Source organism: Lathyrus oleraceus, chromosome 6 (genome assembly GCF_024323335.1).
Source record: "Lathyrus oleraceus cultivar Zhongwan6 chromosome 6, CAAS_Psat_ZW6_1.0, whole genome shotgun sequence".
NCBI classification, from domain to species: domain Eukaryota; kingdom Viridiplantae; phylum Streptophyta; class Magnoliopsida; order Fabales; family Fabaceae; genus Lathyrus; species Lathyrus oleraceus.
This window is the reverse complement of record NC_066584.1, coordinates 201,074,955-201,089,202: the sequence shown is the minus strand read 5'-3', so window position 1 is coordinate 201,089,202 and position 14,248 is coordinate 201,074,955.

Genomic DNA, 14,248 nt, shown 5'->3' with positions numbered 1-14,248 from the left:
TTGAATGGAAAGTAATTAATGGAGAATTAATTCAATTAAATGTCAAAAGAGAAAATATGCTAATTAAAAATACTACATTAATTTATTATGAATTTACATGAACTAAAACATGCATTTTCATGAATTAAAATCAAATAAAGAATTGACAAAGAAATGGTAAAAACAAGAAATAGAGCAAAAAAAAGCACTTAAGTATGCAGGGGTGCATAACCCAGGGGGTGTGCATCCTTGAAGTAGAGGCTTTGGGCCTAACAGAAAATGCTCAAACACAAAGAGTTATTGTTGGGTTCAACAGAGGTGTTGTCTAGAAAACCAGGGGTGTGGAAAGAAAAGGAGTGGTCTTAATGACCTAAGTCCAACAAAATTTGCAAGGGGATGCAGAGAAAATTCAACAACATATGTTTAAGGTTCTCTACATATCATGTTCAATGTTTTAAGTTAAAAAACCACCACCACCAGAGATCAGACACCACCGTATTAGAGGAAACGGAGTTGGTCGGAATCAAGAAATAACACCACTTTTGTAGTCCTCTCAACTTCCTTTATCCTGATCTCTCACCACTTCTAACTAAAAGTTAACCAATTCTGAAAATTGGAGCATTAAAGCTAAGAACCTTAAGCACAAAAACTAAAATTAAATGGAGATGGAGGAGAATCAGTCCACCAAACCTTGGGGCTTTGATTCTCCAATGCACAAGTTACATTGTGGTATCAAAAATCCAGCAAAAAAGAAGAGATAATAAATCTCTGACCTACAAGACGGAGGATTATCTTGAAACTTGCTAAAATTTGAAGATGATGAAGATGAAGAAAATAGAGGTATGCTTCTGTGACCTTCTACTCCTTCTCTTCAATGATTTGCCTCTGAAAAAATCTGAATTGGATTTTTGTTCTTGATGTTGGTTTTTGTGAATATGAGAGTAGTGTAAAAAGTAGGAGGTTTAGCTTAATAACAAACTTCAATGTGAAGCTTTCTCCATTGGTGATAGAGCTTTAGTGTATGGAGAGGAATTGGAGAAGATGAAGTGAGAGAGTGAAGGTTGAATTTGCAATGGGTGATTTGAGAGAATGATTAGGATATGATTAGGTGATAGCTAGCTTCTGATTTTGATAGGAGTGATGAGTTTATATAGATGCAAACTCCAACTGCTTCAGTCAGCTTTTCCGGGCAGTGGCGGTTGGAAGTTAGGGTGGTAGTTAGTGTTAAAGGATTTAGTGAATAGGTTGGTTGTGCAGTTAATATTGTTACATTTTCTGTTAAGAAGTTAGTTAGAGTTGTTAGTGGGACTATTATGATAGTTACGTGATTTTAGAGTAGCTCTAATGTTGGAATTTTGATGACTTGAAGTGTGGTTCGGAGTGAGTTAGTATAGTGTAATGTTGCTGCATATTTTGATGAAAATTACAATGTTCATTAGAACTGGTTTGGAAGTGAATTAGGAATGGAAACAAATTCTGCAATGCTGCAAAATGCAATATTTTTTGCTACTATCTCAGGTGTAACCGGTTACATGATTTGGCATAACCGGTTAAACACACGAAAAATAGTGTAAAAAGAATGATTTTAGAAGGTGTAATCGGCTATTTGGTTTTGCGTAACTGTTTACACACCCGATGGTAAGTGTTTATGGGATGCTAAAAGTGTTGAAAAGGAAGGTGTAACCGGTTACCTGATTTTGTGTAACCGATTACATGCAGAAAAAAGGCTTTTCCGGCTTCCGAGTGGCATGGCTGGGGATGTGTAGCCGGTTACGATGATTTGTGTAAATGGTTAGCAAAATGGAAAAATATTTTTTCCTCCTTTTTGCTATTTTACGGTATGTTGGGAATGTGGTTCATTGCATATGTGATTTGGTATGTTTCTGTTAGTCTGACTTGTGGTGTGGTATTGAACAACACTCTGGCATGGTGCAGAAGCTTGAACGTGCAGGACTCATGGAGAAATGAAACGAATAGAGTAGAGTATGTTCAATTCACTTTTGTCAACTGTTTGACCAAAAAGTCAACAGTTGACCAAAAGTCAATTGTGGTTCAAATGATGTAAAAACATGGAATTTTGGTTTTTTGGGACTCTTTTGTAATGGAATGGGATGTTTTTGTAAAGGGAAGTAACTTTCTACCATGTCTTATATTGAACATCCGAATCTGTACTTGGATGGAACTTGCTTGAAACAATGAACAGTTCGACTTGACTCTAATTTGTGAATCCTTGTCTCGAATCCATATCAAACGACCAACTCCATGAAAGATTAATCAGTCCCGGTTGCACTTCATGACCATACCCAATGCTATGATACAATCCACCTGAACCACAAGCATCTTAGACTAAAATTAAGTGTGATACCAAAATACCATAGACTAGGTTTTCAAGAACACCATAGTAGTATTTATCTAACGCTTGTACCATAAACACCATCCTCTGAATCAATGATGCAATTGGATGAATATAGAGTTATACATGAGTGAATATGACATGAATTAAGGATCAAAAGTCAGATGAAAATGTAAAGGACGTAGGGAAAATTTTGGGGTATGACACAAGTACACGTGAATTTTGCATTGCGGGGATATATGGGGGGGTACTGATGAATGTCAAACTTCAACATTTCTTTTCCTTCTCCCTTTTTTAATCTTTCATTTGAAATTCCATTGGGGAGAGAAAGCTAGATTCGTAGTGTGCGTTGTGATTGAAGGTTGAGGTTTTATGAGGAGGAAATAGTTGTTTGGTTCCGGCGGTGGGGTTTAACGGTGGAGGGAGTATTGCTATGATGGAGGGACTATTTTTGTTGGAGAGATTGATAGGATTGGAATACAAGTGGAACTGAGTTTTTAGTTTAGCTTAGTTGAGTCGAGGTAATCATGTTTATGTATGAAGAGATTTTGCAGAAAAGAAGAATGAAGGGTGAAGTTATTATGAGTTTTTGTTGGTGATGGTGTTTAAATTTTAGTTAGGAGTTATTATGGTGGATCAGGGTGAGTGAAGATGAGTGATGAGTAGGGAAGTTGTGAAGGTGTGATGGTTGATGTGAAGTTGGTTTTTTGATGTTTCTGCAGAAAAAAGAAGACACCACCTTATCTTTGGAATACGAGAGAGATATTATAAGAGAGACGGAAGAATCAGAGGAAAATATATATGAGAGAGAGAGAGAAGTAAATAAAACATGGGAGGGAGGGAAGAAAAGGAGAAAATAAAAATATCTCAAGGCCATGTGTCACAGTTTCCATGGTCCAAATTAAATTAAGTTTCACAAATGAAAAAGAGACAAATGGCATATTATGATTGGTCTTTCAATTAAAATCTTAATAATAAATAAAGCAAAAATAACTTAATTAATTTAAAAACAAAAATAAAAAAACTTAAAATCGAATAGAAAAATACAGATAATTCTAAATAAATCTTATGAATATCTTGGCAAAAGAACAAAAATAATTGGACAAAAATTGAACAATAATCGGGCGAAAAAATGCTCAAAAAATTAAACTAAATGCATTAAAATGGTCAACGCAAAAAAAAATTCTTGAAAACATAGAGGTTTTAATCAAATTTTGAAATAAAAAATGTCCGATTAAAAGGCCCAGGCTGGTTAGAATGCGACGGAAAAAATAGTCAAAAAAATAAAACGAGCATTCTAGGTTAAGCTACGCGAACCAAAGATTAAGAAAACTGAAGTCTGAACGCTCAATTTGGAAATTTCTCGCCCGCTAATTTGACATACAATTGAGAAACGATTCGACTAGTCTGTCTGTATATCCGAAAATTTATTTCGAGCGACATTTTTGGCATTATGCGGTACGAAATGCATGATATGATGAATACGGGTTGCTCTTTTTAAAATTAGCAAACTGGACCACCTCACTTGTTCCTTCCAACGAACACCTTCCATTCACATGCTCTCTTCCATAGAAATCACACCTAAGTGCTTGTACCTGTCCCACATTAGCTCTACTTAAGCTGCCTCCAACTAGATTTTTATCCAACAATTCAATTTGAACTAAAAGAGAAGTATGGGATTCAGGAGGTAACATACCCTTATGTGTGTCCACCGTTTCGAGATTTACTGACCTTTCACTTTTCACACGGTACTCATTAATACACATCTTCTTAATGAGGTCTTTTATTTTTGGTTTGGTCATTTGGAGGACTGTACCTCCCGTGGAAGCATCCAATAACATGCAAGTTTGACACCTGATACCTTTGATAAAGTTTTGCATCTACTCCATATTATTCATGCTGTGATTCAAGAATCTGCGCAACAAAAGTTTGAATCGTCATAAAGTGACTCAATTTCCTGCTGCTCAAAATTAATAATTTCTGCTCGGCGCTCGACAAACTGAGTAGTAGTAAAAAATATTTCAAGGAATTTATCCTCAAATTATATCCAAGTTCAGATTGTTCCATTTGGAAGGGAACGCAACCAATATTTCGCCCTTCCAATAAGTGAGAACCCAAACAACCTTAATTTGACCCGGTGTTTAGTGACACGAGTAGGTTTTCACATTGAAGTTGTTTCATAGAAGCATGCAAGATGCGCCCATGGGTCTCTAACCAAGTTCCCGTTGAATGGATTTTATCTTAAACCTGAAAGTACATAATTGTTAATATCAAATTTAGCAGGGTCTGTCGGTACAAACCCCCTAGAAACCTATCCTTCATCGGTTCGTTTACACTAGTCCCCCCTAGTGAGGGGTTGTGTAGCTTCCATAACTTCTTCTTCAGAGTCAGGAGAACTTGATAGTTTCTCTTGTTCTGGTATTCCTCTGTCCATAACTCCTTCTCTAACTACTTTTCTGAGAGCACGTTCTTTTTTGAGAGCACATGATAGTTTCTCTTCAACGACCCCAAAAACATGATGACATCGCGACAAGTGTACCGATAATGTGGAAGTAATAAAAAGATCAAATCATTAGGGACTTCCTCCAAGCAAGACAAAATGTGTTCAATGTATAAAAACTAGTAAAAATGGGGGTTTCGAGTTTAAGTGTGAAAAGTAAATAAACGAGTAAACAATGTCACGAAAGCAGTCAGGTTGTGTTGTAGAATCTCATATTCCTCTATAGTTGATGTTTGATGACCTGTATGAATGATCTAATCAATATAACCTCGCAGAAAATTAATAAAATTGTTATGTGGATCCCTCACTAAACCGTTTATGTAAGTAGGGGTAGGCGATGTATATAATGTTAATTCTCTTTGCCACTAGTTGGGGTCTCCTATCTCTATTCAACTAGTGTAAGTATGACAATTACTCTAGGTTCAACACATAGACTAATGGTCAGTAATCCATATGTGCCCAAAATATCATTAAAATAGTATCTTACATAAAAAACATTACAAGCAAGAAGAAATTGAATAAGATTATAAATCAATAAGTTCATATATTGGTCAAATCAACATAGAATCCAACAATATAAAAATAGGTTCATCCATAACCTAACCTAGAAGAATTAAGCTACCCATAATGCAATTAGAAATACCATAATTGATAGATAAAAATAACATGAGAAGTCCCTTGAAGTGATGTCCTCCAATGGCTTCAAATACTCTAAAAATCTCCACCCGTTCCTTCAATATCATGGTCTAATCTCCCAATTTCGTAAACCTTGTGAAAGTGCAAAAAATTCCTTTAAAAGGCGTCAAAATGGACTATAACACGTCATAAAAATCTCAAAAAAGTGACCATCACGCACGTGATAACCTGTATCGTGTGCACGATGCAGCTTTAAATGCCCTCACCGCATGCGCGATGGTGTGTGATGGTGCGCGTGATTATTCCAATAGTTGGACGTTTTGCTCCCCTTTTCACTCCAATTTTCACATTTATCTATTTTTTCCTCATTCTTTGGTCATTCTTCTTCATTTTAGCTCAACTTTAAATTGTTTTGCTTTAATTCTCCGATACATGGTGGTTTACAAAGGCTCAAAGTTATGAAACAAAAAATCTCCTTAATGTGTGTTGATCAAAGCAGATAACATAATCGGAAATAGATCAAACCAGATAAAAGTATAATGCATCGACACACTCACGGAGAAACAAAAGTGAACAATGGAGATATTTGGATTAAACCTTACTAGATGAGGTATTTGTAGATTAAGGACAAGTTCGTTGATTCTTTTCTCATTCTTCGCCTTCAAGTTGCTAGTCGCTATGTGATGATCATGTTTCTTTTGGATCATCTATTCAATTCTAAAGTTCTAAACTTACAATTTGAAAGAAACAAAACAGCTACAAACATGTTTATTAATGACAACATGAGTCTTCATGGAAAGGTTATGCTTAAGTAACTACTTCCTCTTGGGATGGTCTTGAATAGAAATAAAATAAATTTTGAAAAACAAAAACTAATTAAAATTGATGGGTTTCCACACATCCAACATTTCTTTTCCATCAATAGCTTGTCGTCTCATTCTCAAAACACGTCAGACGCAAGGGATACCGTTACGCCGATGAAAACTATTTTTTCATTCTCTTGTGAACTTCATTATCTTTATATTTCAATTGATAGCATGTCTCAAGATCCTCCCCGTATGATGTCCATTAATATGAATTAAACACCACATTCTTCTTAATAAACTTCAAAATCAATTCACCTGTAGCCACATCTATTTTTTCCTTCCCGATTACAAAGAATAAGAGCCCGAGAATCACTGACCCTTCTGAATCATTTTTCATGTCAATCACCACAAAGTCTATGGGGAAGGTCAAACCATCGACATGAACTAGCACATCTTGTACAATACCCAGTGGACGAGTCATAGATGAATCAGCCAAAGTGAGTGTCATGTTGCTCGATGTGATCTCTCATATCTCCAATTCCTTAAATTTGCTCAGTGATATGACATTGATGCTCGATCCTAAATCACATATAGCATGTCGTATTTTTTCCGACCAATGGTGCAAGTTATGTTGAACTCCCCTGGATCCTTCATCTTTGGTGGGATCTCTGACGATTCTACTGTCTCCTCTTTCTCTGTCATGTTGACCTGTTCTTGAGCCAACTTCTACTTTCCACCTTCCAGCAATACCTGTATAAACTTAGAAAGCTTTGGAATTAACTCTAAAATTTCATGAAAAGAGATCTTACTTGAAGTTGTCTCAACACTTCTTTGAAATTTTCAGACATTCCAGCCTCATCCTCGTGTACTAGTTTCATCTTAATGATGGGATATGTTGGTTTTATATAATGTGGTAAAGGTGGGTTTAATTCATTCAATATTTACTCCATGTTCTCTTCCAAGGAGAATTTTTATCTATAAATTGATCAAGGGTGACTCTTCTATCCTCTTCGTCACCTTGATTCTCACTCTCATCCTTTTCAATTCCACCTTCCTTATTCTCGATTTCATCCTCTTGAACTGTTTCAGCTTTATGCTTTTCAGTATCTAGCCCAAAATCCGTATCCACAACCTTGCATGTTTCATTCTTAGGGTTATCAACGACATCCTCAACTTGAGCTTGGAAAAGTACTTATTCGTCTGGATAATTGACCAATATGAGTCTCCAAATTCTTGATTGACGCATCATAGTTTCTGCTCAAAATTTCATGGTTCCTAGTTACCTACTCAAAGCTACTTTGAGTAACATTAATGCAATTATGCAAAGTCTCTTCCAACTGTGATGGCTTCCTTTGAAATGGAGCTTGCTATATTTGTTGCATCCCTTGGTTGGCATTTAAATTCTGATTATTATTCCAACAGAAATTTAGGTGATCTTTCCAACCCCGATTGTATATGTGGGAATATGGGTTTTTTTTTTTTAAATTAGCGAACAGGACCTCCTCACTTGTTTCTTCCAACAAACACCTCCCACTTTCATGCTCTATTCTACATAAATCACACATAAGTGCTTGTACCTGGCTCACATTAGCTCTACCTAAGCTTCATTTAACTAGCTTTTTATTCAATAATTCAATTTCAACTAAAAGTAAAGTATGGGTATCAAGAGGTAACATACCTTTAGGTGTGCCCACCTTTTCAAGCTTTACTGACCTTTCAATTTTCGCACGGTACTTTTTCATACACATCTTCTCAATGAAGTCTTTTATTTGTGGTTCGGTCATTTGGTGGATAGTACCTCTGGCAGAAGCATCCAATAACATACGAGTTTGACTCCTGAGACCTTTGATGAAGTTTTTCATTTTCTCCATATTATTCAAGTTATGATTCAGGCATTTGTGCAACAAAAGTTTGAATCTTCCCCAAGCATCGTAAAGTAACTCAATTTCCTAATGCTCAAAATTAACAATTTTTTCTCGGCGCTCGGTAAACTGAGTAGTAGTAAAAAATCTTTCAAGGCATTTATCCTCCAATTCCTTTCAAGTCTGGATTATTCCATTCGGAAGGAAAAGAAACCAATATTTCGCCCTTTCAATCAGTGAGAACCCTGACAACCTCAATTTAACCTGATCTTTAGTGACACCGGTAGGTTTGCATATTGAAGTTGTTTCGTAGAAGCGTGCAAGATGCGCCAATGGGTCTTTAATCGTGTTCCCATCAAACATTTTTTTATCTTAAACCTAAAAGTACAGAATTTTTAGTATCAAAGTTAGTAGGGCATGCCGGTACAAACCCGCTAGAAACTTGTCCTTCATCAGTTTGTTTACAGTAGTCCCCCATAATGAGGAGTTGTGCAGCTGCCATGACTTCATCTTCAGAGTCATAAGATCTTGGTAATTTCTCTTATTTTGGTATTCCTCCGTTCATAGCTGCTTGTCTAACTTATTTTCTAAGAGCACATGTGGTTCTTTCAATTTCTGGATACAATGGAATTAAGGATGATCATGAAATGCGCATGCACACACAAAAAATAGCTTAGTAGTATTATGATAAACAAGAAATTAAAACAAATATTATAAAGACTAAAATATAAAAGCAATTGCACAACTGCCGACTTGTTGAAAAATCAACAGTCCCGGGGAACGCCGCCAAAAACATGATAACTTCTCGGCAAGTGTACCAATAATGTCGAAGTAATATCAAGATCGAATCCATAAGGACTACCTCCAAGCTAGACGAAATGTGTGTAATGTATAAAAACTAGTAAAAAGGGGGGGTTTTGAGTTCTAGTGCCAAAAGTAAATAAACGAGTAAACAATGTCATGAAACAAACTCTGCGTGAAAGATCTAATCACTATAACCTCACGACGAATTAACAAAACCGTTATAGTCGATCCCTCACGAAATAACTCACTAGCCACTACTCGGAGCTCTCTATCCCTAGTTCTCCAGCGTAAGAAAGGTTAGACGATGTATAAAATGTTAATTCTCTTTGCCATTACTCGGGGTCTCCTATCCTTATTCAACCAGTGTAAGTACAACAATTGCGTTAGGTCCAACACATAGACTAATGGTCAGTATTCCCTATGTGCTCAAAATCAGATTAAAAGAGTATGTCACATAAAAAGCATTACGAACAAGAAGCAATTGAATAAGATTATAGATCAATATATTCTTACAATGGTCAAATCAACATAGAATCCAACAATATAGAAGTCGGTTCATCCTAACACAACCTAACCTAAAAGAATTTAGCTACACATAATGCACTTAAAAATACCACAATTGATAGATAAAAAAAACATGAGAAGCCCCTTTAGGTGATGACCTACAATGGCTTCAAATGCTCTAAAAATCTCCATCCATGCCCTCAAAATCGTGCTCCAATCTCCCAATTTCATAACTCTTGGGAAAGTGTAAAAAATCCCCTTTTAAAGGCGTCATAATAAACAAGAACGCTAAAGAAAAAGCCCAGGAAAGTGACCAACGCATGCGTAATACCCTACATCACGCATACGATGCAGCTTTCAACGACCTATCGCATACGCGATGGTGGGAATGATTTTTCCAGTAACTACTTGCTTTTACTCCCTTTTTCATTCCAATTTTCACTAAGTCCATAGTTTTCACACTTAGCTATTTTTTCCTCATTATTTGGTCATTCTTCTTCATTTTAGCTCAACTCTTACTTGTTTTGCTTCGATTCTTCGATTAATTATATGCAATGACAGACTGTTATCAACAAGGCATCAAACTTTAACATACGTGCAAACTCTTATTTATTTTTCGCATTGCAAACTCAAAAACCGCCCTTTTTACTAGTTTCTATACATTGCATATATTTTGTCTTGTTAAAAAGCAGTCTCTGTGGATTCAATATTTTTATTACTCTGACACTATTGATACACTTGCTGAGAAGCCATCATGCATGCTTGTTTAACTTTTTCGACTCCATTTGTGGTCTCATTTTAATCAACCCTAGCCTTTTTAACCGAACATTCTTTGTTGCCAAACTTGATCAAAACCTGTCTGTTTTCTAGAACTTTATTTTGCATAGATAATTTTAACGAATTCATTTTAATTTTTCGTGCATTTCCGCACCCGGTTTTTATCAATTTAACTCATTTTATTTTTTATCAAAATGTTGAGAAAAAATAAAAAGAGACAATTGGGTGATCATTTAAATTTTATTTGTCTTTATAAAAAAGAGAGAATTTTATTTCATTTAATTTTGCTTAACTCATTTTGATCACCAAATAAATATCTAGGGCTATTTTTGGCATATTGAAAAATTTGAACCGTAGTATTATTACTATATAATTTTATGTGATTGGTATTATAGAGAAGAAGAACAACAACCCATAGCTTGAGCGGCGCAAACCCTTACACTAAAAGTCTCTCTCATTTTCAAACATAGAAAACCAAAAAAAGGAAAGCTCTTGGCTGGGAGTGAAATTGGTGAATCACCAAAAACAAAATTTTGAAATTTCTTCCATGAAATAACAAGACTTCCTCCATATACTCCTTCGTCAGTCACAAGAAACCCCATTTTTCTCTTTTCATTCATGACATTCCACTCCATTTTTATCCCACTTTCTTCTTCTTCATGAAAACAACAATAGTGACTTCATACCACCTTTTATTTCTTCCGTAACAAAACCTCTTCACAAACCATACACTTGCAGAAAGTTCATGCATGAACCTCTTTTTTTTCCCTCTCATCTTCCTCACAACAACATTCAACATCTCACCAACATATTTCTACACCATACATAATAACCATTACACATAAATCATAACTCTCATACTCACCTTCAGGTCAATCTTTCTATTTCCATGAACAACCATATTCACTCTTCATACACTCACATAAATACTCTTCACTCCATAACTACCTCTAATTTCAAATAAAAAACAACACAGAAAATTGATCTCTCTCCCTTTTGAAATGAGAAGTGGAGAATAGGGAAAGAAGAATGGTGTTCTTCTTTAGGATACATGCACATTAGGTAAAGAATGTAAACACAACAACCAAAAGAAATTTGGTCGTGCAACGCACACCCTCATCCACGGCGGAACAAACGCCATAAGCAAGTCCCAACACCAAACTTTGCTCATATAAAAATTTCACTTTCTCACCACAAAACCATAATCAAATCTTCATACACGTGAAAAAATACATGTTTTTTTCCTAGTTTAGATTTCATCATCACCATAGTTGTTTCCGACTCGCCACTCAACAACACCTCCGACTCACGACCACCACCTGACACCAACCTTCATCACTGTCGATACCTTTTTTTTTCCTTTTTTCAATCTGTTTTCATTTTGTTTGTCGTTATCACGTTGAATCCATGATTGAATTTGTTTTTTTGTTGAATCCATGATTGATTTTTTAAATGGTGAGGGAAGAAAAGAGAGAGCATTAGAATAAAGTTAGAACAAGGTGAACTAGACCATGTTACAAACCTTAAAAGACCTGATTGAGGCATGGTTTATTTTGAAAGTGTACTACAACAAGGTTGGGTTAACCTAGCTCCAAAATATCTTTGCTAATCATTTATATTGATTTCAATCTTCCACACCGTGAATGTATAGATCAATATTGTGTTCTGATTATTGACTCGTTCATTGTATTTGACCAAGTTGATATAAATAAATTTTGATTTCAAAATTTTGCATAAGCACTGCATTAAAATTACTATTTTTGAATGAACTATTTTAACTGCAAGTCAACACTTAAGATCAGAGGAATCCCGACAATATGCAGTCAGTTGAAGAACTTGATCATGTGAAAGAAGTCCAATTAGGGGGAAGTCACTTTGAGTATCGGTCAATCAGAGCCAATCACCCCAAGAGTCGGTTACTCAAAAGCAAATTGCTTCAAGACTCAGACTAGGGCGAGCCACCATAATGGTCTCAATAGGTACAACCCTCCAAAGGTCGGTCAAATTAGAAGTCTACCATTCTAAGAACTGGATAATCAGGGGTAGAATGTTGTAAGATTCAAGCATTTAGGCCAACCACCTCGAGGTTAAGGCAAGTTTCTTTCAAAGTCCTTTCATTGTAAACATCTTCAAAGAGACAAACTTGAGGAAAGATGATCCATAAAGGGCCAACTCCTCTCCATGCCTTCAAGATACTCAAGCAAACTCCGCCATAGGTCAACAATTGTTAAGTTCAGAACGAGTGTCGAGAAATCGTGCTAGTATAACCCATCAATCCTCCGAAAGGACCCATGGCCGATTATAACCACCAGGCCTGATAGAAATACCTTTGAATACATTTATCATAGAAAGTAATTGGGTAAGTACTTGTTGTTGGGGAATCAAAACCACCATAAAAAACCCCTGTAAACTATCCGTCTACATATCGATAGCATCGACATGCATTGATCATTCATACATCATATATCATGCATAGCTCGAAATGTGTTTCGTGCTTGTCTTCATTTCCTCATACACGTGTTGACAATCTACGTATCAACACTCGTATTGACAATGATTTTCCCTATTGATGATATAGGTATCAAAACTTGTGTTAACGATGATTCATCCTGTTGGCAATATAGGTATCAACGCTTGTGTTGACGATGATTTGTCCTGTTGACAATCTAGGTATCAACACTCATGTTTACGATGATTTATCCTATTGACGATCTAGGCATCAACACTTGTGTTGATAATGATTTATCTTGTTGATGATATAGGCACCAAATCTTGTGTTGATGAGGATTTATCTTGTTGACAATCTAGGCATCATCATTTGTGTTAATGACGATTTGTCCGATTGACGATCTAGGTATCAACATTTGTGTTGACGACAATCTATCTTTTCAATTCATTTTGCATACCATGATCATCCATTTATATCATGCATAAAAGCGAATTCAAATCATGCATAGCCTAAAGTGTACTTCAAACTAACTTGTATTGACCCATGTCTTGTTGTTGATTTTCGTATCCCTTGACCTAAAAGTCCAATTCTTATTGGCATCATTTCAAAGTCCAATTCTTATTGGTACCATTTAAAATTCCAATTCTTATGTTATTTTTTCTATGTATTTTTTTTCTATTTGATATTTTTAATATTTTCAATATGTTATTTTTAGGGTTGAATCTTCTCATTGAAAGTTAAAGAAGATGTTAGGAAACAGTATAGGTGACATGGTCAAATGTTGGGAAGCTATAAATAACAACTTGAGGTTACAACTGGGAAACATTAGAGCTTTTTTTAAAAAAAGTATTTACGAAGTTGAGCACGCGCACATAAGTCCATTTTATGGTAATTTGCGTAGTTCAGTGTCTCGAGCTGCTTTGAGACGTATTGCTGAAGAGTTATTGAGAGTTAATTATGTTGGAACTAACAGGAAAATATGTGGTTGTACTCTTAGAACATCTTATGGGTTACCTTATGCTTGTGAGTTAGGAAGATACACACTGGGTGGTATACCGAGCCCAATTAGGATCAGATGGTCCTGTATCGTAAAAAGGAACTAGTACCTCTCTTGGTTCGTCACGATCGGGAGGGACCAAACGTGGTTGAGAAACACAATAATACCATTCCATATAACCATCTTCTATATCAGATGGAGTGGTGGGCAGAGTAGTTGGACGGATCACAGCAAGAACGCTCTGATGGTAACCAATCCAATCAACATCAATATCAGTAGCCATCATACAATCAAGAGGTGGGGATGGAACATGCTTCTTGTACCCGAACTGACGTAAACATTTGTCAGGCAAGTATGGAACAACTGTGTCACCCCACTTCAAACACCCCCTGTACAGACATAACTCATCAAACTAACGCCATCCTCTATGATCCTCAAATGGATGCCATATGACGTCGACAGGTGCCAGCTGTAACACCCCAATAAAAAATAAGACACTTATTTAATTTAAATTAATATTTTATTTATTAATTTAATTAAATAATTGGAATTTGGATTATTATTATTATTTTGGAAAATAT